Source organism: Choloepus didactylus, chromosome 11, assembly GCF_015220235.1.
Source record: "Choloepus didactylus isolate mChoDid1 chromosome 11, mChoDid1.pri, whole genome shotgun sequence".
Taxonomy (NCBI): Eukaryota; Metazoa; Chordata; class Mammalia; order Pilosa; family Megalonychidae; genus Choloepus; species Choloepus didactylus.
Genome location: NC_051317.1, coordinates 90,228,465 through 90,255,201, shown reverse-complemented (window position 1 = coordinate 90,255,201; position 26,737 = coordinate 90,228,465). Strand labels below are relative to the sequence as shown.

Sequence of the window (26,737 nt, the reverse complement as noted above, 5' to 3'; positions counted from 1 at the left end):
CTTTTCACTTTTAGTATAGGTGTTTAGGGCAATAAATTTCCTTCTCAGCACTGCCTTTGCTGCATCACATAAGTTTTAATATGTTGTGTTTTCATAGTCATTTGCCTCAAGGTATTTACTAATTTCTCTTATAATTTCTTCCTTTACCCACTGGTTTTCTAAGAGGGTGTTGTTTAGCCTCCATATATTTGTGAATTTTATGGCCTTCTGTCTGTTATTTATTCCAACTTCATTCCTTTATGGCCCAAGAAAGTGTTGTGTATGATATCAATATTTTTAAATTTGTTGAGACTTGCTTTGTGACCCAACATGTGGTCTATCCTGGAGAGTGTTCCATGAGCACTTGAGAAAAAAGTGTATCCTGCTGTTGTGGGTTATAGTGTTCTATAAATGTCTGTCAATTCTAGTTTGTTTATGGTACAATTCAACATCTCATTTCTTTATTGATCCTCTGTCTAGACATTGTATCCATTGATGAAAGCAGTGTGTTGAAGTCACCAACTATTATTGTAGAGGTATCTACTTCTCATTTCAGTGTTCTCAGTGTTTGCCTCATGAATTTAGGGGCACTCTGGCTTTGCATAAATATTTATGATTGTGTTTTCTTGATGAATTGACCATTTTATTAATATATATTGTCCTTCTTTTCTTTTTTAATGTTTTACTTTTGACATCTAATTTGTCTGATATTAATATAGCTCCTCCCACTTCTTTCTGGTTGTTGTTTGCATGAAATATCTTTTTCCAAGCTTTCACTTTCAGTCACTTTTTGTCCTTGTATCTAAGGTGAGTTACTTGTAGACAGCATATAGATAGGTCCTGTTTTTAATCCATTCTGCCAGTCTGTGTGTTTTTATTGAAGAGTTTAACCCATTAACATTTTGTGTTATTAATGTAAGGGCTCTACTTTCTTCTACCATTTGTCTTTTGGATTTTCCATGTCATATCTTATTTTTTCCACTCTCTCCTTTTATCCTTCCTGATAATCTTCATTTCTACACTCTTCTCCAACCTCCTCTCTCCTATCTTTTCCTGTCAGCCTATAGCACTCCCTTTAGTACTTATTATAGCATTGGTCTCTTATTCACAAAATCTGTGTCTTTTTGTCTGAAAATATTTTAATTTCTCCCTCATTTTTGAAGGGCAGTTTTGCCAGACATAGAATTCTTGGTTGGCAGTTTTTCTCTTCCAGTATCTTAAATATATCATACCACTGTCTTCTCATCTCCATGGTTTCTGTGGAGAAATCTGTACATATTCTTATTGAGCTTCCTTTTATGTGATAGACGGCTTTTCTCTTGATGCTTTTAGTATTCTCTCTTTGTCTTAGACATTGGACACTCTGATCACTAAGTGTCTTGGAGTAGGTCTATTGGGATTTATTCTGTTTTGGGTATGCTGTGCTTCTTGAATCTGTAATTTTCTGTCTTTCATAAGAGTTGGAAATTTTTCAGTGAATATTTCCTCTAATATTCTTTCTGCCCCTTTTCCCCTCTCTTCTCCTTCTGGGATACCCATAACACATATATTCATGTGCTTCATGTTGTCACTCAGCTTCCTCAGATGCTGCTCATATTTTTCCATTGTTTTCACCATCTGTTCTTTTGTGTGTATAAATTCAAATGTCTTGTCTTTCAGTTCACTGATCCTTTCTTCTGCCTTATCAAATCTACTATTGTATCCCTCCACTGTGTTTTTCATCTCCTCCATTGTGCTCTTCATTCCCATAAATTTCTGCCATTTGTTTTTTCAAGTTTACAAATTCTTCTTTATGGTCATACAGTGTCTTCTTTATATCCTTCACCCCTTTTGCCATATCTTCCCTCAGCTCATTGAATTGATTTAATAGATTTGTTTGAACATTGTTAATTAGTTCTTCCCTCTGTTCATTGAATTGATTTAGCATTCAGTTCCTCAACTCCTATATTTCAGTTGAACTATTAGTTTGTTCCTTTGGCTGGTCCATATTTTCGTGTTTCCTAGTATGGCTCATTATCTTAAGTTGTCTAGGCATCTTATTTTCTTGATTAGTTTTTTCCAGAGCTCATTTTCACTCTTTTATCTGGAGTTTCTTGCTGATTGGCTTTGTTCTCTAAGCTTTGTTGTTCAGTTCAACTTATTCTAAATCTCTAACTCAGGTTCTATTTAGTTGATCAGAATTTTTCACCTCTTGTTTTTGTGTTTCTTGCCCTGCCTCTAAGTAGCCATTTTGTGAGAGGGTCTCCTCAGATATGGTCAACCCCAGTCAGGTTTTCCCAGTCTAGAGCGGCCCAGGTCTCATGAGAAGGGTATGGAGTTTCCCTGAAAATGAGACCTTTTCGTGAGGCCTCTAGACTTGGTCCTTTTCCTATCCTGTACAGCAGGTGGCACTTGGCAGCCTGCAGTTTCCCTGCTACTGTAAGGAGGTGCAGTGCCTTTAGTTCTCTGCAGACTCTGACCCTGAGAGGGGCATGGCTGACTGAAGCAGGAATCTGAATTCCAGCACCTGAGGTCTGAGTTCCCAGGAGGAGGGCTGCCAGTTGAGGTGGACCTCCCTTTACTCTCCCAATCCAAGGAACTCCAGCTGTTTCCCAGGGGCACTATTCCCTTATGCCCTCTCCTCTTTGGGCAACTTTAGCTTAATTCCTTGGTCAACCTGAGTTGCCAATTAAAGATTGGGGTGGAGACTTTCTTCAGAAGTGAATCTGCAATTCAAAGGAGTTCTGGGTACTCTGTCTCCCGCATGACTAGTCTAAACCTTCAACTTGGGCTGTCTGACAGAAAATAACCACATATGTTACTTTTAAATTAAAAAAAAATGAATAAAAAAAGGAAAAAAAAGAAGTTCCTTTTTAAGGATTTTCCCTAGCCTGGAAGTTTTGTCAGTGTGAGAATAGAGTAATTTAAAGAAGGGCTTTGTCCTATTATCTGGATAATTACTCTCTAACAGTTTTGATTCTACCCTTGCCAGGGGGCTATTGAAGTGTCAAAAGATAAGGAGTCAGTGAGAAAGGAGAAGGGACAAAATGTAGGGAAAAAATAACATTTTTGGATGTAGGGAATGGGTGCCCACTTTTATGCACTCCCCTTTCCCAGAGCCCAGCCCTTGTCTAGCATCCCCAGCTCCAAAAATTAATTTGTTAATTAATTCTGCAGTTGAGGCTGTGTTGAGCAGTTGAGCCCCCTGTTCTTGCTCCCAGCAGATTGTTGTTTTTTTTTTTCCTTTCCAGGAGCATGCTGCAAGGCAGTCCATGGGGTCTAGGTGGGGAGGGGTGCCAGACCCCTGGTCAGGGGAACTTACAAAGTTTGCTGTGATCTCAGCTTTTCTACTGGTTCCAAACTTGTGTATGATGTGTCACAGGTCACTGGAGACCCCGAAAACACTGTTTCATACAGTTCTTGGGTAATTACCAGCTGCCCCAGAGGAGAGACTAAATTCCACACCACACCACTCCACCATTTTGCCCCACCCCTCTCTCTAGGCTGTATATATTTTACTAGAATAAAAATTAAAAGATAAAGCTTAGGACTGTACAACATGGTGAAACCTATTGTGCTTGATGGATAGTAGTACAAGTATAAAATATTCTTTCATATATATTTATAATGTATGTACCCCTCTAATGCAAGATGTTAATAATTGGGTAGTATATGGGAAAAATATACACCCTAATATAAACTATGGACTATAGTTAATAGTATAATTATAATATTCTTATTTAATTGTAACAGTTTTACCACACTAATGCAGAGTGTTAATAATTGGGGAAAAAATACATGGGAATGCTGCTTACTTAAATGATTTTTCTGTAAACCTATAATTTCTCTACTTAGACAATTTTTAAAATTTCATTTGGCTATAGATGTGTGGTTGATTTTTGAACTCTCAATTTGAATGCATTAGTCTATTTGTGTCAGTTCCATGCTGTTTCAATTACTATATCTTTTTGATAAGTTTTAAAATCTCGATGTGTTAATCTTCCAAATTTGTTCTTTTTCAAGTTAGCTTTGGCTATTCAGAGCCTCTGACCCTTCCACTTGTATCTGAGTATTGGCTTTTCCATTACTGCAAATAAGGTTCTTGGAATTTTCATTGGAATTGCATTGAATCTGTATTTTGGTTTGGGTATTGTGCTAACAATTTTTAGTCTTCCAGTCTTGAATACAGACTGTGCTTCTATTTATTTGGCTCTTCTTTGATTTCTTTCAGCAATGTTTTGTACTTTCCCTTTATATGACCTTTACATCCTTGGTTAAGTTTATTTCTAGGTATTTGTTTCTTTTATTTGCAAATGGAATTTTTCTTGATTTTTTCCTTCACATTGTTATTAAAGTATAGGTACACTACTGATTTTTACATTTTGATCTAGTAACCATCACTTTGCTGAATTTACTTTGTTGTGGATTTTTCAGGGTTTTCTATATGTATGATCACATTATCTTTGTAAATAGTGAACATTTTACTTTTTCCTTTGCAATTTGAATGTCTTTTCTTTCTTTTTCATGCCTAATTGCTTTGATTAGAACTTACAGTATAATGTATAACTGTGGTTGCCAGTGAGCATGTTATTCTTGTTCCTGATCTTAGAGGGAAAGTTTTGAGTCTTTCACTATTGATTATAATTTTAGCTGTTTTTCACATATGTACTTTATCATGTTGAGAAATTACCATCTCTTCTTAGTGTTCTGAGTTTTCTGTATCAAGAACAGGTGCTGGAATAAACTCACTACTCCCTCCTCCCCCAGGATTCCCAGGGGTGTTAGTCTCCCTGGCATGATTCCCAGGTGTGTTAGTCTCCCTGGCAATGTGGGACATAACTCCCAGGAATGAGCCTGGCCCTGGCATATTGGTATTGAGAATGCCTTCTTGATCAAAAGGGGAAAAGAAATGAAACAAAATAATGTTGCAGTGGCTTATAGATTTTAAATGGTGTTGCGAGGTCATTCTGGAAGTTATTCTTATACATTATATAAATATTCCTTTTTAGTTTCTAGTGTATTAGAATATCTAGAAGGTAATACCTGAATCTCTTGAACTGTAATCCAGTAGACTTGATTCTTGATGATGATCGTATAACTATATAGCTTTTATCATGTGATCGCGTGATTGTTAAATCCTTGTGACTGGCACTCCCTTTATCCAGTGTATGGGAAGATGAGTAATAAAATAAAGACAAAAATATATAAATATTAGAAGGGGATAAGGGGGTATGGGATGTTTTGGGTGTTCTTTTTTATTTTTATGTTTTTCTTTATATTGGAGTAATGAAAATGTTCCAAAATTGATTTTGGCAATGAACGCACAACTATATGATGATCTTGTGAGCCAATGATTGCATACTTTGGATGGATTATATGATGTGTGAATATATCTCAATAAAATTGCACTTGAAAAAAAGAACAGATGCTGGATTTTGTCAAGTACTTTTTTTTCATCAATTAAGATGATCACGTGGCTTTTCCCCCTTCATTCTGTTAACATGGTGCATTATGTTAATTGATTTTATAATCAAGGGGCTAAATCCTGTTTGATCTTGGTGTAAAAATTTTAATGTGTTGTTGTATTCATTTTGCTAGTATTTTGTTTAGGAATTTCCACCTATGTTTTAAGGGATATTGGACTATAATTTTTTCTAGTGGTTCTTTATCTGGCTTTGTTACTTGGGTGATGTTGCTGTCCTAGAATGAGTGAGCATTTGCTCCCTCTTCAATTTTATGAAGGAATTTGAGTAGGATTGGGGTAGATTCTTCTAGCAATGTTTGTTAAAACTCACCAGTGATACCATCTGATACTGGGTCTGTTTTTGTTTAGGAGTTTTTCAATTACTGATTCAATATCTTTACTTTTTATTGGTATGTTGAGATCTTTATTTCTTCTTGTGTCAGCATAGGTAGTTCGGGCTTTTCTAGTAATTTGTCCATTTCATCTGGGTTATCTAATTTGTTGGCCTACAGTTGTTTATATTTCATTTTATTATAAAAATCCTTTTTATTTTTGTAAGATCAGTAGTAATGCCCCCAGTTTCTTTTCTGATTATAGTTGTTTGTGTTGTCTCTTTTTTTCTTTGTCAGTCTAGCTAAAAGTTTGTCAATTTTATTGATCTTTTCAAAGAGCCAACTTTTTGTTTTATTTATTCTCTGTATTGTTTTTGTTAACAGATTTATTCACACACCATACATCCAAAGTGTACAATCAATAGCTCTCTGTATAATCACAGAGTTATGCATTCACCACAACAATTTGAGAACATTATCAGTGCTCTGAGAAACAAAATTTCCATATCCATCATACTTACCCCACCCCCCATTTTGGAAGCTTAGGTTTGGTATAGTACCGTTGTTGGAATTGATAAAAGAATATTACAATGTTGCTACTAGCCATAGTCCTTAGTTTGTATTAATTGTATTTTTCCCCATATATCACTCCTGTTATTAACACCTTGTAATAGTGATGCACATTTGTTCTAGTTCATGTAAGAACTTCCTTAAATTTGTACAATTAACTACAGTCAACCTCCACAACAGATTTCACTATGTTATACAGCCCCATGTATTATCCTCTAGCTTTCCTCCTAGTGACATACCTGACCCTAGACTTCCACTTTCACCCAAACTCACAGTTAGCACTGTTAATTACACTTATGATATTGTGCTACCATCACCTTTATCCATTTCCAAACATTTACAGTCAACCTTATGGAAAATTCTGTACACATTAAGCATCAATTTTCCCATTCTCTGCCCTCTTTCTGTCTCCCAGTAACCTATCCTCTGGATTTTAACTCCCAAATTTTCCTCATTATAATTAGTTCATATTAGTGAGGTCATAGCATATTTCTCCTTTTGTGTCTAGCTTATTTCACTGAGCATAATCCTCAAGGTCCATTCATGATGTTTCATGCACCAGGACTGCATTCTTTCTTACATTTGCATAATATTCCATCATCATGCCACAGTTTGTTTATCTACTCATCACTTATTGGACATTTGGGCTATTTAAAACTTGACAGTTGCGAATAATGCTGCTGTGAATATTGATGTGCAAGTGTCTGTTCACTTTCCTGCTTTCAGTTCTTCTGATTATATACCTAGCAATGGGATTGCTGGGTCATATAGCAATTCTATGCTTAACTTCCTCAGGAACTGCCAAACTGCCTTCCATAGCAGCCACACCAATCTATAGTCCCACCAGCAATGAATAAGTGGTCCTGTTTATCCACCTCCTCTCTGGCACTTGTTGTTTTCTGTTTTTTGTTTTTTTTCTTTAAATAATGGCCATTTTAGTAGTTATGATTTTGATATGCATTTCCCTAATAGCTAATGATTTTGAGCATCTTTTCATGTGTTTTTTAGCCATTTGTATTTCCTCTTGAAAAATGTCTGTTCAAGTCTTTTGCCCACTTTTAAAATTGAGCTGTTGTCTTTTTGTTGAGTTGTAGGATTTATTTTTATATTCTGGATATTAAACCTTTATTGATATGTGGTTTCCGAATATTTTCTCCCATTGAATAGGCTGCCTTTTCAACTTCTTGACAAAGTCCTTTGAAGCACAAAAGTATTCAGTTTTAAGGAGTTCCCATTTTATCTATTTCTTCTTTTGTTGTTTGTGCTTTGGGTGTAAAGGCTAAGAAAACATTGCCTACCACAAAATCTTGAAGATGCTTCCCAATGCTTTCTTCTAGGAGTTTTATGATCCAGCTTCTTATATTTAGATCTTTGATCCAGTTTGAGTTAATTTTTGTATAAGGTGTGAGATAGGGGTCATCTTTCATTCTTTTGCATATGGATATCCAGTTCTCTCAGCTCCATTTGTTAAGAAGACTGTTCTGTCCTGGTTGAGTGAACTTGGCTTTGGGTTTAGTTTCCTTTTCTTTTTCTTTTCTTCCGGTTGTGAGTTTAGTGCTCTGATTTGAGAACTTTCTTATATTTTAATGTAAGTTTTTAGGGCTGTAAATTCCTTTGTATCATTGCTTTGCTGCATCCCCCTGTGCTTTGGTATTTGTGTTTTCCTTTTCATTCTCCTCAAGATATTTCCTAATATCCCTTGGATTTTTTTCTTTGACTCATTGGTTGTTTAAGAATATGTTGTTTAATTTCCACATGTGTTTGGATTGTCCATTTCTCCCTTCTAATATTAATATCTGGCTTCATTCCATTGTGGAGGAGAAAATACAGTGTATAATTTCATATATTTAAATTTATTGAGACTTATTTTGTTGCCTGACATAACATATGTTCTATCATAGAGAATAATCCATGTTCACTAGAGTAGCTTGCATATTCTGTGTCTTTTGGATGAGTGTTCTATATGTGTATGTTACATCTACTTGGTTTGTTTTATGGTTTGATTCTTCTATTTCCTTATTGGTCTTCTGTCTAGTTGTTTTATCTATCATTGACAGTGGTGTAATGAAGTCTCCTATTATTCTAGAATCATCTATTTCTCCCTTCCAATCTGTCTATATTTGCTTCATATACTTTGGAGTGCTTCTGTTTTAGGTGTGTATATATTTAAAATTATTATATATTCTTGTAGAATTGACTTTTTTTTTTTTTTTAGTATATTGGCTCCTTCTTTGTCCCTTGTAACAGTTTTTGTTTTCAAGTCTGTTTTACCTGGTATTAGTGTAACCATCCTAGTTCCCCTTCAATTGCTGTTTACATGGACTATATTTTTTCATACTCTCACTGTCACCTCTTATGTCTTTGAATTTAATTTGAGCCTTGTGTGAACAGCGTATAGTTTTGCCATGCTTTTTATACATTCTTGCCAATCTCTTTTTATTGGAGAGTTTTAATTCATTTACATTTAAAGTAACTATTGATAATTCAGGACTTTCTTCTGTTATTTTGCTATTTGGTCTTTATAAGTCTTATTCCTTTATGTCCCTGAGTTCTGTTACTGTCTACTGTCATATTTATTTAATTTTTTTGTGTACCATTTTGAATCCCTTCTCATTTCCTTCTGTATTCATTTTTCATATATTTATGGTTACCATGGTGCTTCAATTTAGCATCTTAGAACTAAAACAATCAAGTTTGATTTGATACCAGCTTAACGTTACCAGCATACTTATATTCTGGTCCTATATCCCTCTGGCCCCCCCCACCTTTTTTGTTGTACTTATTACAGATTTTATCTTTTCACATTGTATGCCCAAAACCTTAGGTTTATCATTACTTTTTTAACATTTACATTTTAGAACTCATAAGAAGTAAAAAGTGGAATTATATACTAAACATATACTATGTTATTACTGGCATGTGTAACTACCTATATGGTTACTTTTACTAGAGCTTTTTATTTCTTTATGCTACTTCAATCCACTGTCTAGTGTTCTTTTTTCAGTCTGAAGAACATTTATTTTAGCATTTATTGTAGAACAGGTATAATGGTGACAAATTCTCTCAGCTTTTGTTTATCTTGGAATGTCTTAATACTTCACTCATTTTTGAAAGGCAGTCTTGCTAGTTACAAACCTTTTGGTTGAAAACTATTTTCTTACAGCAATTTAAGTATATCCCACTTTCTTCTTGCTTCCATGGTTTCTGATGAGAAATTGGTATGTAATCTTATTGTGTTCCCTTGTATATAATGTGTTGCTTTTCTCTTGCAGCTTTTAGAACTCTCTCATCCTTGGCATTTGACAATTTGACTGTAACTACCATGTGTCTGGATATTGTTCTCTTTAAGTTTATTTTGTTTGGTGGTCATTAGGCATCTTGAATATGTATATTCATGTCTTTTGTTTAATTTGGGAAGTTTGCTGCGTTTTAAAAAAATATGTTTCTTTTGTCCCTTTCTTTTTTCTCCTCCTGGAGTTTTGTAATGCATATATTGCTATGCTTGATTGTGACACATATGGCTTAGGCTTTGTCCATATGTTTTTCATTTTACTTTTTCTCTCTATTCCTCAGCCTGGATCTATTTCAATTGTCTTGTCTTTGAATTCACTGGTTCTTTCTCCTTCCAGCTCTAATCTGCCATTGAAACTTTTAGAGAATTTTTCATTTCAGTTATTGTGGTCTTCAACTCCAGTATTTTTTTTTTTCTGAAATTGCCAATTCTTTATTGAGTTATCCATAATATTCTTTCATTTGTTTCCTGATATTCCTTAATTCTTTCTCTGTGTTCCTTTGTCTCTTTGAGCATATTGAAAATCATTTTTTAAAAGTCTTTGTCCAGAATGTCTAAAGTTTGTCTTCTTCCTTGTTGGTTTCTGAATTTTTATCTTGTTTCTTTGGATAGGCTGTCATCTCTTGTTGGTTTGTCTTGTAATCTTTTATTGTATAGTATAATTTTAATATTTTTATGTATTAACTGTGATATTTAGTCCCTCTACTGTCTGTTCCTTAATTTTGTTTCAGCTAGTGATATTGTAGAGGTTTCCTTGAGTGCTAGGAGCTAAGAAAAAAAATAATAAACCAATGCAAAAAACACCTTTCATGGTTGCAAAATGGCTTGCAAATGCTTTCATTAGAGTTTTGCTCTCCTATCAAGAAGATCAGCCCAAGACAAAGTGTGAGGTCCTTTTTGCCTTTTCTGAGTCTGTCTTATACCGACTTGCACTCCTGGCTTCAGGAATTCTCCATTTACAAGAATTCGAATGCCTCCTCTATTCTCCGTGGAATAGACTTTCTCTCCCTTTGGGTGCAATATCTATTGAATGTCATAAATCAGGTAATCCCTTTGCCCCAGGCTGCATCAAATTAATTGTTTCTTAAACTGGTTTAGCTGTCTGCAACCTGCTTTTGCCTTCAGGGCAGATTCTGGGTGAGGTAAATAAACACAAATTTCCTGCTTCATTCTTTCAGGCTGCCACCTGATAGATTATCACAGACATATGGGTACCCCAACATGCCCATATGTTACTCTGCTCCATCAGGAACAGGGCCAAGTACCCACAGTGGGAGCACAGGCCAACACAGACCACCTCCATACAGAGCCATTAAGGGTGTAGTGAAGGGCCAGCAAAGATACCATGAGTCTGTCCTACCATTATTTTTTTATGTTGCAGTTTTTCAATTCAGCACTTGCATTTCAGCACTGTAACCATTTTACTGTTATCCAGAGTTTTGTGGAAGGAAGGTAACCTTGCCAGTTTTTGCTAGTTGTTCAAATATTCTGTAGGGGAACTGAATCCTGGATCTCTTAAACTGACATCCTGGTCATCCAAAGTGTCCTCTCTATTGAAATTTTATTCGTGGGGTACGGTTAATCATAGAGGATGGATATTCTGAGTTCTCATTAAAAATTGCATTATTGATGTGAATTTCAATTCATGTATTCTAATAAACTTTTAGGCTTAATGCTTGTTTTGGGGGGACATTATATTTTTTGACTTTTACTTTGGATTTTACTGTACTTACAGCCTTTGAGGAAAAAAACAGATAAACAATCAGCAGTAACTGCAGTGCCTGGCATAGAAGGATGGGTTTGCCGTATTTCTCAGGACATGAAAGAACATTTGCACCAACTTAGAACTGCAAGAAAACAAGGCTTAAGAACTTTCCCCACCATTAGTTATAGTTCATGTGGAAATTCTGATTCTGATTCAGTTTAGTCAATGCCAAAACGAATTTAACAAATTAACATATAATTTTAGCATTGTTAAGCATGGTAATATAATTTTGATTGTCTTGTATTGTTCTACAATTTATTTTACTTCCAGGGTATTACATAGAGTAATATTACTTAAAGTTCTTCTTTTCATTAATTCTGATCAAGGTATATAACTTTTGGCTCTTCAGTGCAGGAGAATATATGTATGCTTGTGTACATGTTGTTTGTGCTTTAAAATATATGTATTTTGTAATGTTTCCAGATTAAAATGACTTCCATGCTCTCATTTTCACAATACTTATTTATATATTATTCTTTTTTTATCTTAGTCTTGCTTTGCTATTTTTTTTCTATTTGAATGAAATGTATATGTCCTTTTCCTTCTGTCATTGATTTGAAAAGAACTCTCTATTTTGATCAGACTGGATTCAGAATAGGGAAAATAGATAAATGTTTGTAACATAGTATTACTATTTATTTTTCCAGTAAACATGATGAAATTGTATCATGTAGCAATGGGATATTAATTATCTTTTAAAATGAGATATTAAATAAGTCCTTTATTTTTCATCTTAATAAAATAGACAGCATTTTTATACAGTTTGCTTACCTGTTATTATAAAGCACTTTCTTCTTACCAGCAAGGAATGAGAGGGAGCATTGCAATATTTATCAATCCACTACAATAAAAAAGTCATTACACAATAGTTCAAAATGAGATTGGACCAAATTCATATTGGGTTTATAATTGGCCAGTTATTTGACAAAATAATTGACTTCCTACATAAACCCTGTCTCGGGCAGTTTTGGGTTTATAAATTTTGAAATTAAAATGTACCATCCTTTAAGGCCTCCTGACTTTTTTCAGCTAAAGAGAAATACCATTATTAGGGCAAGGGAACATGTGCCTCTTCCTAATTTTCAGAAGGAAAAAAATGTATACTTAGTGTTCAGGTTAGAAGTAGTGAATAGCAGTAACTGTGAGGTATATACAGTAGCATAGTTAATGTAAGTGCAGGTTTTTTCTGGTAGAAAGAATCATTGTGGTGGTGAAATTTTATTTTAATTCCCTTCTACTCTTAGCCCTCTATTAGCCATGAGCAGAAATGAATATGCTGACATTTTTATACTCATTATCTTTAATGAATCCATAATAAAAGCAAACAGGAATAGGAAACTTGGTTTCTAACAGTAGTTTTAGCTTTTATTTGAATAATCAGATATCAGGTAGATTTCTGAACTCTATTTTTAAATTAGTGGGAGTAAATAGACCCCTATGTCACAAGCAATTTATTCTGAAATCTTCAAGATATGTGGTTTCTATTTAAGTGGATTTTAGATCATGGTTAAAAATTGAAATGAACATTGGTTTTAGAGTTAAGAGGTCATTCATTCACTCGTGAATATTTATTGAACATCTACTGTTTTTGTTTGTTGAATGCATGAATGAATTAGGGTACCTTATAACTATGTGGCAGTTTTTCTTTGTGCAAAAGTACTATTTTATGCAAGAGTTTTAGGAGGAGAGGACATGCCATCAAGGAGGTTAACATCATAAAGGGAGCTAATTCATAGAGGAAAGCTGAACCACAAGCATTAGAAACTATAAAAAGATAGTATGTGAGGAAAAATGGGATATTTCTTTTCTAAAATATCTTACTATTAGCTTTTATTATTTATTTATATAAATTCTGAACAAATACTATATATGTCATAGATAATATAATTTTACTTGGGAAAAATGGCAAATGTAAAATGGTTTTTAAGTTGTTAATCAAACTAGTAATTTCAGAGTTAAAGCTATTAGCTTAGAAAGGTAATAGGTATGATGCTTTTAAAAGTGTCTATTATTTAAATGTGCAAATATACAGTATAAAAATATGTTCAAAAGTTTAAAATACTTGTGAGCAAAGAAACTTCTCAAGTCATTTATATATTGTCATCCTTATAAATCTTCAGCCTTTAAATTAAAACTGCTAGCTGAGACCTCTCCAAGGTTTCCCCTAATTATCCTGAATTGATGAGATTTATGCTAGCCTCTTTTCATAGCCTTATAGTTTACCACTCTACTTACTTGAAGTTTTGTTTCACTTTTTTTCTTCCAGCAACCTATTTATTCATGATTTTCTTTTTTAATTATTTTGAAGTAAATTCAAACTTACAGTAACAGTTGCAAAAATAATACAAATCCCATAGACAGAACTCCAGCATACCCCAACCCCCCTCCACTGATACCCCTATCTACCAACCTTAATATTTTGTCACTTTACCATTTCTTTCTTTCCGTCCTTCCCTCCCTCCCTATCATCCATCATCTATTGCTCTGTCTTCTGAACATATGACGCAAGTTGCACACATCCTTGAACAAATAATATAATTCACATATACATTTCCTATGAACAAGAATATTCATTTATGTAATCATATTAAGTGCAGTTAAGAAGTTCAAGAAATTTAACATTGATATAAAGCTTACATTCTATATTTCATTTTTTTCTTATGTCCCAGTTGTGCCCTTGTGAGCCTTTTCTCCTCTATTCTTAGATCTCATCCAGAATCATCTATGGCATTTAATTGTCATCTATTTAGACTGTCTTTTTTTTTCAATTGTGGAAACATATATACAGCATAAATCTTCCCATTCCAACCCCTCCCAAGCATTCCATTTAGTAGGATTAATCACATTCACAATGTTGCAATGCCATCACCTTCCCACCACCCATTACTAGAAATTTCCCTTCACCCCAAACAGCAACCCTACACTCATTTCTTATTAACTCCCTGTTGCCCCTTCCCCCACTTCTTGTAACCCGTACTCTACTTTTCATCTCTATGGTCATGTTCTCTGATACTTTCTTTGTGTTTACCGTGGGGCTTAAATTTAACATCTTAAGTCTATAACAATCTTGTTTTCTTTGATACCAACTTAACTCCAATAGGACACATAAACTATGTTCCTATACTCCTCCATTCCCCCACCTTTATGTAGTTCTTGTCAAAAATTACATATTTTATATTGAGTCCAAAACCATTGATTTATCATTACACTTTATGTATTTTAGATCCTGGAGGAAGTAAATAGTGGAGTTACAAATCAAAAATACAGCAGTATTGGTATTTATATTTACCATGTGACCTTTACTGGAAATCTTTATTTCCTCATGTGGTTTCAGTCCATTGTTTAGTGTCCCTTCCTTTCAGCCTGCACAATTCCCTTTAGCATTTCTTATAGGACTGATCTATTGGTGATGAAGTCCTTCAGCTTTGATTATTCAGGAATGTTTTCATCTCTCCCTCATTTTTAACCTTCAGGTGCTTGTGAATTTTCTAAGTCTTTGATGGTTATTGACTTCTATTTGTATTCCATTGTGGTCAGAGAATGTGCTTTAAATAACTTCAATTTTTTAAAATTTATTGAGGCTTGTTTTATGTCCCACTCTATAGTCCATTCTGGAGAAAGCTCCATTATCACTAGAGAATAATGTGTATCCTGGTGATTTGGGATGTAATGTTATATATATGTCTGTTAAATTTCTCTATATCTCTCTCTCCTTTCTTTGTTTCTCTGTTGGTAGAGTTCCCTTTAGTATCTGAAGTACGGCAGGTCTTTTATTAGCAAAATCTCTCAGCATTTGTTTGTCTGTGAAAAATTTAAGCTCTCCCTCAAATTTGAAGGAGAGTTTTGCTGGATAAAGTATTCTTGGTTGGAAATTTTTCTCTCTCAGAATTTTAAAGAAGTCATGCCACTGCCTTCTTGCCTACATGGTGGCCACTGAGTAGTCACTGCTTAGTCTTATGTTGTTTCCTTTGTATGTGGTGAATTGCCTTTCTCTTGCTGCTTTCAAAACTTGCTCCTTCTCTTCAGTATGTGACAGTCTGATCAGAATATGTCTTGGAGTGGGTTTATTTGGATTTATTCTATTTGGAGTTCACTGGGCATTTATGCTTTGTGTAGAAGGTTTGGGAAGTTTTCCCCAACAATTTCTTTGAATATTCTTTCTAGACCTTTACCCTTCTCTTCCCCTTCTGGGACACCAATGCATCTTATATTTGGATGTTTTATTTTATCTATCATATCCCTTAGATCCATTTTGATTTTTTCAAGTTTTTCCCCCATTCTTTCTTTTGTTCTTTCATTTTCCATTCTGTGGTTCTCAAGGTCGCTGAGTCATTGTTCAGCTTCCTCTAGTCTTGTGCTATGAGTATCCAGACTCTTTTTAATTTACTCAACAGTTTCTTTTATTTCCATAAGATCACCTATTTTTTTATTTACTCTTGCAATTTCTCCTTTTTGCTCTTCTAGGGTCTTCTTCATGTCCTTTATATCCTGTGCCATGCTCTTCTTCATGTCCTTTATATCCTGTGCCATGCTCTCGTTGTTTGTCTTTAGTTCTTTGATTAATTGCTCCAAGTACTGTGTCTCCTCTGATCTTTTGATTTGGGTGTTTGTGGGTGTTTGGGTTTGGGTTATCCATATTGTCTGTTTTTTTTGTATGCTTTAAAATTTTCTTTTGTTTTTGACCTCTTGGCATTTGCTTTACTTTTAAGGGTTCTTTTAGGATATGAAGGCTTATTCAGACACCAATCTCTAATTTGTCAGATCTACAGCTTGGTGGCGTACACTTTCTCTAACTAACCAGCAGATGGCATCCGTGAGTCACCTATTCCCCTCAAGTCAGTTCTTCCCAACTTTGTCTTTGTGGTGTGTGGGGGTCTGGTTCTTGTGGGTGTGTTGTTGGTGCTGTCTGCCCTGAATGTGGGGCATGTGTCTGTGTGGTTAGAGAGGCAGGGCAGCTTTAATAATCAAACCTCCCAGGTGTAGGTGTTCCTGGAGGTTTATGGCTGCTGCAAGAGTCTAAACCTTCATTTCAGTCTTGCCACAGATTGTCTCTGCCACTGACCACAAGTCTTTGGTATTGGCATAGGGTCCCTGGGATTTCCAGGTGGGTTTCTCTTCCCAGCCATGCCCTTCTAGGGCCTCTGCTAAGGGAAGGCTGTGCTACATCACAAGTGTGCACTGTCCTTCAAGGGAAGCCCTGGGCTGCCAGGCCATGCAGGGGCATTCCCAGCCTGTTGTAAAGATGGCTGAACGGAGCATGTTGTTTTCCCCCTTTTCATACTGCTCTGCCTTCCCAGCTCCAGGACAATTAGCTGTGGGTGTGTGAAAGGCTATTGTCCATGCCTGATATTGTGGCATGTGTGCGGTGTTGCCAGAAATACTTCCCGTCACACTGGGTCCCTTGGCACAGCTCTGGGCTATGGCTCCAGTGCTGGGCAGGAGCGTTCCCAGCCTGCTGGAAAGGTGGCTGCAAGGGACATGGTTTTTTTCCCCTTTTGGCTCACCTCTGCCCTTCTCGCTCTGAGACAACTAGCGGTGGGTACATGAAAGGCTATCTTTCATGCCAGATATTGAGGCATTGGCACAGCCCTTTCCTGCTGCACTTCACTATGTGGTTCTCACTGCTGTATCTGCAGCTGTTTTTTGGTATTTTTGAAAAAGAACTAGTCCACCTCCAAATGTCAACCCATAGTTTCCCCACACTGCAGCATAGCTGCTGGACATTCAGCAGGCTCACTCACTCATTTCAGAATGCAGACTCCTGGTTTCACCAAGTCCACAGTCCCTGTGGATTTAGCAGACCATGTCCAGCTGGTGCATTGCTGGAACTGGTGTTCTGGGTCACTTTCTGGCCTCTATCTAGTATTTTTCATGGAGGTGTCTTTTTGCCCTGTTTCTTCTAGCCACCATCTTTTTTTTTTTTTTTGGTTACTTGCTATCATTTATTGGACACTATAGTAAGTGCTTTGCAAACATTATTGCCTTTAATTCTCATAATACTCCTATGGAATAGATGTCATTGTCCCCAATTGATGGATAAGGAAACTGAGACTCAGAGAGATTAAAGTAACTTGCCCAAGATCACACAGCTATTGAAGGATAGAACTTGAATTTGAATCCACATTTTTAATGTGGTTAATTTGATTTTTTTTTCTTTTTTTTTTAATCTTCATTTTATTGAGATATATTCACATACCACGCAGTCATACAAAACAAATCGCACTTTCGATTGTTCACAGTACCATTACATAGTTGTACATTCATCACCTAAATCAATCCCTGACACCTTCATTAGCACACACACAAAAATAACAAGAATCATAATTAGAGTGAAAAAGAGCAATTGAAGTAAAAAAGAACACTGGGTACCTTTGTCTGTTTGTTTCCTTCCCCTATTTCTCTACTCATCCATCCATAAACTAGACAAAGTGGAGTGTGGTCCTTATGGCTTTCCCAATCCCATTGTCACCCCTCATAAGCTACATTTTTATACAACTGTCTTCGAGATTCATGGGTTCTGGGTTGTAGTTTGATAGTTTCAGGTATCCACCACCAGCTACCCCAATTCATTAGAACCTAAAAAGGGTTGTCTAAATTGTGTGTAAGAGTGCCCACCAGAGTGAACTCTCAGCTGCTGTTGGAATCTCTCTGCCACTGAAGCTTATTTCATTTCCTTTCACATCCCCCTTTTGGTCAAGAAGATGTTCTCCGTCCCACGATGCCAGGTCTACATTCCTCCCCGGGAGTCATACTCCACGTTGCCAGGGAGATTCACTCCCCTGGGTGTCTGATCCCACGTAGGGGGGAGGGCAGTGATTTCACCTTTCAAGTTGGCTTAGGTAGAGAGAGAGGGCCACATCTGAGCGAAAAAGAGGCATTCGGGAGGAGGCTCTTAGGCACAATTATAGGGAGGCCTAGCCTCTCCTTTGCAACAACCGCTTCCCAAGGGTAAAACCTATGGTAGAGGGCTCAACCCATCAAACCACCAGTCCCCTATATCTGTGGTCATGTTAGCAACCATCGAGGTGGGGTAGGCAAATACCCCTGCATTCTCCACAGGCTCCTCAAGGGGGCACTACATCTGTTTTCCCTTGTTTTTCCTTTTTTTTTTAACTTTCCCTTCTTTTTTAAATCAACTGTATGAAAAAAAAAGTTAAAAAGAAAACAAACATACAATAAAAGAACATTTCAAAGAGACCATAACAAGGGAGTAAGAAAAAGACAACTAACCTAAGATAACTGCTTAACTTCCAACATGTTCCTAATTTACCCCAAGAAAGTTACCTAATATAGCAACATGTCTGTGAACTTGCTCCTATTATATCCATCAGAAATTAACAGACCATAGTCATTGCTGGGCATCCCCAGAACGTTAAATAGCTTATCTGTTCTTCTTGGATTATTGTTCCCCCTTCCTTAATTGCTCTCTACTGCTAGTTCCCCTACATTCTACATTATAAACCATTTGTTTTACATTTTTCAAAGTTCACATTAGTGGTAGCATATATTATTTCTCTTTTTGTGCCTGGCTTATTTTGCTCAGCATTATGTCTTCAAGGTTCATCCATGTTGTCATATGTTTCACGAGATCGTTCCTTCTTACTGCCGCATAGTATTCCATCGTGTGTATATACCACATTTTATTTATCCACTCATCTGTTGAAGGACATTTGGGTTGTTTCCATCTCTTGGCAATTGTGAATAATGCTGCTATGAATATTGGCGTGCAGGTATCTGTTTTTGTCACTGCTTTCCAACCTTCCGGGTATATACCCAGAAGTGCAATCACTGGATCGAATGGTAACTCTATATCTAGTTTTCTAAGGAACTGCCAGACTGACTTCCAGAGTGGCTGAACCATTATACAGTCCCACCAACAATGAATTAGAGTTCCAATTTCTCCACATCCCCTCTAGCATTTGTAGTTTCCTGTTTGTTTAATGGCAGCCATTCTAATCGGTGTTAGATGGTATCTCATTGTGGTCTTAATTTGCATCTCTCTAATAGCTAGTGAAGCTGAACATTTTTTCATGTGTTTTTTGGCCATTTGTATTTCCTCTTCAGAGAACTGTCTTTTCATATCTTTTGCCCATTTTATACTTGGGCTGTCTGTACTACTGTCATTGAGATGTAGGATTTCTTTATATATGCAAGATATCAGTCTTTTGTCAGATACATGGTTTCCAAAAATTTTTTCCCATTGAGTTGGCTGCCTCTTTACCTTTTTGAGAAATTCCTTTGAGGTGCAGAAACTTCTAAGCTTGAGGAGTTCCCATTTATCTATTTTCTCTTTTGTTGCTTGTGCTTTGGGTGTAAAGTCTAGGAAGTGGCCGCCTAATACAAGGTCTTGAAGATGTTTTCCTACATTATCTTCTAGGATTTTTATGGTACTTTCTTTTATATTGTGATCTTTCGTCCATTTTGATTTAATTTTGTGTAGGGGGTGAGGTAGGGGTCCTCTTTCATTCTTTTGGATATGGATATCCAACTCTCCCAGCCCCATTTGTTGAAGAGACCATTACGACTCAGTTCAGTGACTTTGGGGGCCTTATCAAAGATCAGTCGGCCATAGATCTGAGGGTCTATCTCTGAATTCTCAATTCGATTCCATTGATCTATATGTCTATCTTTGTGCCAGTACTATGCTGTTTTGGCAACTGTGGCTTTATAATAAGCTTCAAAGTCAGGGAGTGTAAGTCCTCCCACTTCGTTTTTCTTTTTTAGAGTGTCTTTAGCAATTCGAGGCATCTTCCCTTTCTAAATAAATTTGATAACTAGCTTTTCCAAGTCTGCAAAGTAGGTTGTTGGAATTTTGATTGGGATTGCATTGAATCTGTAGATGAGTTTGGGTAGAATTGACATCTTAATGACATTTAGTCTTCTTATCCATGAACATGGAATATTTCTCCATCTTTTAAGGTCCCCTTCTATTTCTTTTAGTAGAGTTATGTAGTTTTCTTTGTATAGGTCTTTTACATCTTTGGTTAAGTTTATTCCTAGGTACTTGATTTTTTTAGTTGCTATTGAAAATGGTATCTTTTTCTTGAGTGTCTCTTCAGTTTGTTCATTTCTAGCATATAGAAACATTACTGACTTATGTGCATTAATCTTGTATCCCGCTAGTTTGCTAAATTTGTTTATTAGCTCTAGTAGCTGTATCGTCGATTTCTCAGGATTTTCTAGATATAAGATCATATCATCTGCAAACAATGACAGTTTTACTTCTTCTTTTCCAATTTGGATGCCTTTTATTTCTTTGTCTTGCCGGATTGCCCTGGCTAGCACTTCCAGCACAATGTTGAATAACAGTGGTGACAGCGGGCATCCTTGTCTTGTTCCTGATCTTAGAGGGAAGGCGCTTTCAGTCTCTCACCATTGAGTACTATGCTGGCTGTGGGTTTTTCATATATGCTCTTTATCATGTTGAGGAAATTTCCTTCAATTCCTACCTTTTGAAGTGTTTTTATCAAAAATGGATGTTGGATTTTGTCAAATGCTTTTTCAGCATCTATTGAGATGATCATTTGTTTTTTCCCTTTTGAATTTTTAATGTGTTGTAATACATTGATTGATTTTCTTATGTTGAACCATCCTTGCATGCCTGGAATGAACCCCACTTGGTCATGGTGTATGATGTTTTTAATGTGTCTTGGGATTTGATTTGCAAGTATTTTGTTGAGGATTTTTGCATCTATATTCATTAGGGAGATTGGCCGGTGGTTTTCCTTTTTTGTAGCATCTTTGCTGCTTTGGGTATTAGATTGATGTTAGCTTTATAAAATGAGTTAGGTAGTGTTCCATTTTCTTCAATGTTTTGAAAGAGTTTGAGTAAGATTGGTGTCAGTTCTTTCTGGAAAGTTTGGTAGAATTCCCCTGTGAAGCCATCTGGCCCTGGGCATTTATTTGTGGGAAGATTTTTGATGACTGATTGGATCTCTTTGCTTGTGATGGGTTGGTTGAGGTCTTCTATTTCTTCTCTGGTCAGTCTAGGTTGTTCATATGTTTCCAGGAAATTGTCCATTTCTTCTACATTATCCAGTTTGTTGCCATACAGTTGTTCATAGTATCCTCTTATAATTTTTTTAATTTCTTCAGGATCTGCAGGTATGTCACCTTTTTCATTCATTATTTTGTTTATATGGGTCTTCTCTCTTTTTGATTTTGTCAGTCTAGCTAGGGGCTTGTCAATCTTGTTGATCTTCTCAAAGAACCAACTTTTGGTGATATTTATCCTCTCTATTGTTTTTTTTTGTTCTCTATGTCATTTATTTCTGCTTTAATCCTTGTTATTTCTTTTTTTCTACTTTGTTTAGGATTGGTTTGCTGTTCATTTTCTAGCTTCTTCAGTTGATCCATTAGTTCTTTGATTTTGGCTCTTTCTTCCTTTTTAATATATGCGTTTAGTGCTATAAATTTCCCCCTTAGCACTGCTTTTGCTGCATCCCATAGGTTTTGGTATGTTGTGTTCTCATTTTCATTCGTCTCTATATATTTAGCAATTTCTCTTGCTATTTCTTCTTTAACCCACTGATTGTTTAGGAGTGTGTTTTTTAACCTCCAGGTATTTGTGAATTTTCTAAGTCTCTGATGGTTATTGACTTCTAATTGTATTCCATTGTGGTCAGAGAATGTGCTTTGAATAATTTCAATCTTTTTAAATTTATTGAGGCTTGTTTTATGTCGCAGCATATAATCTATTCTAGAGAATGTTCCGTGAGCACTAGAAAAGTATGTGTATCCTGGTGATTTGGGATGTAATGTCCTGTACATGTCTGTTAAATCTAATTCATTTATCAGATTGTTTAGGTTTTCAATTTCCTTATTGGTCTTCTGTCTGGTTGATCTATCTATAGGAGAGAGTGATGTGTTGAAGTCTCCCACAATTATTGTGGAAACATCAATTGCTTCCTTTAGTTTTGCCAGTGTTTCTCTCATGTATTTTGTGGCACCTTGATTGGGTGCATAGACATTTATGATTGTTATTTCTTCTTGTTGAATTGCCCCTTTTATTAGTATGTAGTGGCCTTCTCTGTCTCTCAAAACATCCCTGCATTTAAAGTCTATTTTATCTGAGATTAATATTGCTACACCTGCTTCCTTTTGGCTGTAGCTTGCATGAAATATTTTTTTCCATCCTTTCACTTTCAATTTTTTGTGTCCCTGTGTCTAAGATGAGTCTCTTGTATGCAACATATTGATGGTTCATTTTTTTTGATCCATTCTGCGAATCTATATCTTTTAATTGGGGAGTTTAATCCATTTACATTCCACGTTATAACCGTGAAGGCATTTCTTGAATCAGCCATCTTATCCTTTGGTTTATGTGTGTCATATTTTTCCCCTCTCTCTATTAATTTCCTTTGTTGTACCCATACCGAATCTCTTTAGTACTGAACCTTTCTCCAAATCTCTCTGTCCTTTCTTTGTTTCTCTGTCTGTAGGGCTCCTTTTAGTATCTCCAGTAGGGCAGGTCTCTTGTTAGGAAATTCTCTCAGCATTTGTTTGTCTGTGAAAAATTTAAGCTCTCCTTCAAATTTGAAGGAGAGCTATGCTGGATAAAGTATTCTTGGTTGGAAATTTTTCTCACTCAGAATTTTAAATATATCGTGCCACTGCCTTCTCGCCTCCATGGTGGCTGCTGAGTAGTCACTACTTAGTCTTATGCTGTTTCCTTTGTATGTGGTGAATTGCTTTTCTCTTGCTGCTTTCAGACCTTGCTCCTTTTCTTCCATGTTTGACAGTGTGATCAGAATATGTCTCGGAGTGGGTTTATTTGGATTTATTCTATTTGGAGTTCGCTGAGCATTTATGATTTGTGTATTTATGTTGTTTAGAAGATTTGAGAAGTTTTCCCCAAGAATTTCTTTGAATACTCTTCCTAGACCTTTCCTGTTTTCTTCCCCTTCTGGAGCACCAATGAGTCTTATATTCGGACGTTTCATATTATCTATCATATCCCTGAGGTCCATTTCGAGTTTTTCAATTTTTTTCCCCATTCTTTCTTTTATGCTTTCCTTTTCCATTCTGTCATCTTCGAGGTCACTGATTCGTTGTTCAACTTCCTCTAGTCTTGTACTATGAGTGTCCAGAATCTTTTTAATTTGGTCAACAGTTTCTTTAATTTCCGTAAGATCATCCATTTTTTATTTAGTCTTGCAGTGTCTTCTTTATGCTCTTCTAGGGTCTTCTTGATATCCTTTGTATCCCGTACTATGGTCTCATTGTTCATCTTTAGTTCTTTGAGTAGCTGCTCTAGGTGCTGTGTCTCTTCTGATCTTTTGATTTGGGTGCTTGGGCTTGGGTTATCCATATCGTCTGGTTTTTTCATATGCTTTATAATTTTCTGTTGTTTTTGGCCTCTTGGCATTTGCTGAACTTGATAGGGTTCTTTTAGGATTTGTAGACCAATTGAAGTCCTTATCTCTAATTTATCAGATCTACAGCTTCGTGGAGTACACTTTCTCTAACTAACCAGCAGGTGGCGTCCACGAGCCACCCGTTCTCCACAAGCCAGTTCTCCCCTGCTTAGCCTTTTTGGTGAGTGGGGGAGTGAGTCTTGTGGGGTCCAATTGGTGTACCAAGCTTGCGTGTGTAGTTGGTGTTGCCTGCCCTGTATATGGGGCGTTTCTTGGCAGTCAGGGAGGGGTGGTGGGTCTAACAATCAAATCTTCCTGGTGATCCTAGAGTTTTAAAGCTGCTGCAATAGTCTAATCCTTCAGTTCAGTCCTGCCACAGTTTGTCTCTGCCACTGACCCACAAGTCCTTGGTATTGGCGTATGGCTCCTGAGACTTCCAAGTGGGCCCCTCTTCCAGGCTGTGCACCCCGGGTCCTCTGTTGAGGGATGACTGTGGTATGTCACAGGTGAGTGCCATCCCCCCAGGGTGGTTCTGGGCTGCTGGGCTGTGTAGGGAGGCTCCCGGTCTGCTGAAATGATGGCTGAATGGGGCTTTGTTAATTCACACTGCTCCACCTTCCCAACTCTGGGACAATCAGCTGAGGTTGCAGGCAATGCTAATGTCCACACCCAGTTTTGTGGTGTGTGTGTGTTATTTGAAGCGCTTCCGTCACACTGGGTTGTCTGGGGCAGCTCTGGGCTATGGGGCTGGTTACGGGCAGGAGTGTTTTCCTGTCCACCAGGATGATGGCTGTGAGCAGACATCCCCCTTTTCTTGGGAAGTTGCGGTGTTTAGTGAATTTTCTCAGCCACTGGATTATTGCCTTTTGTCTCAGAGCTCTCTTAGTTCTGCTCTTGTCTTGACCTGCCCAAATTGCAAGTCTTTGAAGCTTTCTTTATTGGGCTTCTTAGAGTAATTGTTTTAGAAAAAGAAAAAAGGATTAAAAAAAATGGCCCTCCTCAGAGATCTAATGGGTTATTGAAATGCTAAGAGACAAAGCAATTAGGGCCATTAAGGAAAGATCCAGTGGGTAGAGAGATCAGTTTTTCTTTGGGATTTGTATATGAGCCTCAGGGCCTGAGCTCTGCCCTTCCCCTTTCTATGTTCACCAGAACTCCAAAAAGCCTCTGCTTTTATTTTGGAGTTTTTCTTGCTGTTTTTTGCTATGCCTATCTCCTCTCTGCTGGGCTGGCTGCTCTCAGATTCTCTGGTGTCTGGTCTCAGTCTATCTATGGTTGGAGTTTGGATCAGTAGAATGAGTTTCCGATAAGGGCTGCCACTGCAGTTCTCCTTCTCCTTCCCAGTGCTGATGGCCCGTCCTCCCACGGGACTGAGCCTGGAAGGGAGGGGCGCGGGTGCCCTTGCTGCAAAACTTACAGATTTTGCTGAACTCAGCAGTTCGACGTGTTCATGAGTGTTGTATGAAGTATGCCCAAAGTCAAATTGCTCTGCGGTGTCCAGTCCACGCAGTTCCTGGCTTTCTACCTAGTTCCCTGGAGGAGTAACTAAAACATACAGCTCACCAATCTGCCATCTTGACTCTCTCCTTTTTTAAAGGTTATTATATTTATTTAAGGACATTATGTGTACATGTATGTATGCATATGTATATATTTTTAGAGTTAGTTTATAGATACATATGTATAAACTGATATGTATCACTGACCCGACAAACAGAAAAATATTGGTGACCGACTTTGTTAGGCACAGAAGAAGTAGAACCTGTGAAACTACTTATTTTATGTTTAATTTTTGTATAAAGTCATCCTTCCAAGTAATTCGGGAATGAATCAAGATATATATTTTAGAGTGTATAAAACAGGCGTTGCCTGGGAAATCACTGCAATTTGTTTTAAAACTCTTAAATTATTACCCCCCCCCCATATTTGCTTTCATTTTTCAGTTCTGATGTATTTTTAGGAGGTCTGATATTTTCCCTTATATCGTATTGCCTTTGAGGAATAAATTAGTGATTATAAGTTTCCTTTTTTATTTCTGAAAGTCAATAATACTTTGGGGACAACCTATTATTTCACCAAGATGTTAGTTATACATCACTAGGCTGCACGTACAACATATTTATGTATTTTATTATGAAATATGAGAACAAATTTATCTGTTTCTAAAATGTATTGTGTTTTCTGCTCTCTGAATTTGATTATGTCTAATGCACACTATTGTGTTTTTTCACAGACATAATTTTAAATACAAAAATTGGTAGAATAAATATCTGTACCATTCTTCCATATTCCCTAGAAAATCACATATAATCATTCACGTGCTTTTATTAAAATATAGTCAGTTGTAATTAGGCCAAATTTTGACTGAACTGTTGAAGTCTGATCCATGTCAATTTGTTCAAATGGTGACAGTATTTTTAGTGCCAGGAGAAGTTCTCCTTCTTTATGGAAAAATATGCTTTATTGCATTTTCAGACATAGGACATCATAGTGTAAGAATGTTGGTTTAGTAGATCATAATCACCATTTTGTTCTAGGTTACTCAAAGACTGGCAAAGTGACTAAAATAAATAAACTTACTTACTTCTCTGTGGTTCAGTTTTCTCACTTTTAAAGTAGGGCTACTTGCCCCAATTCCTTCCCTTATAGGGATAATTTAGCTCTTTTTTTAAAATTAGGGAAAAATTAATTCTAAGAATTAAAGTAATTATGAATAAAAATGTCAGGTTTTCCATCATAGGACTGTAAGCCTATTTCCAGTCATTCTTCATTCCAGACATTAAACCACATAAAAATAATGAAAAAAATTTAAAAGCCAGTCTTTATTGCACATATACAATATATTTGACAAACTCACAGTTAAATGAATCACCTTAATTACATGTTGGACATGCATTGCTCTTTCAGACTATTGGAAGTCAGTATCAGTAAATTCTTTATTTATTCAAGTGATTAATCTTGAAATTCTGAAAGGGTTACTATACCTGTCCCCAAAGTGTC

The 26,737-nt window shown here is 36.5% G+C and overlaps 1 pseudogene; it reads left to right on the top strand.

The window, feature by feature from the left end:
* The window catches only part of LOC119506089, a 146,490-nt pseudogene extending 134,947 nt beyond the window's left edge, over positions 1-11,543 (top strand).
* Positions 11,544-26,737: the final 15,194 nt, after the last annotated feature.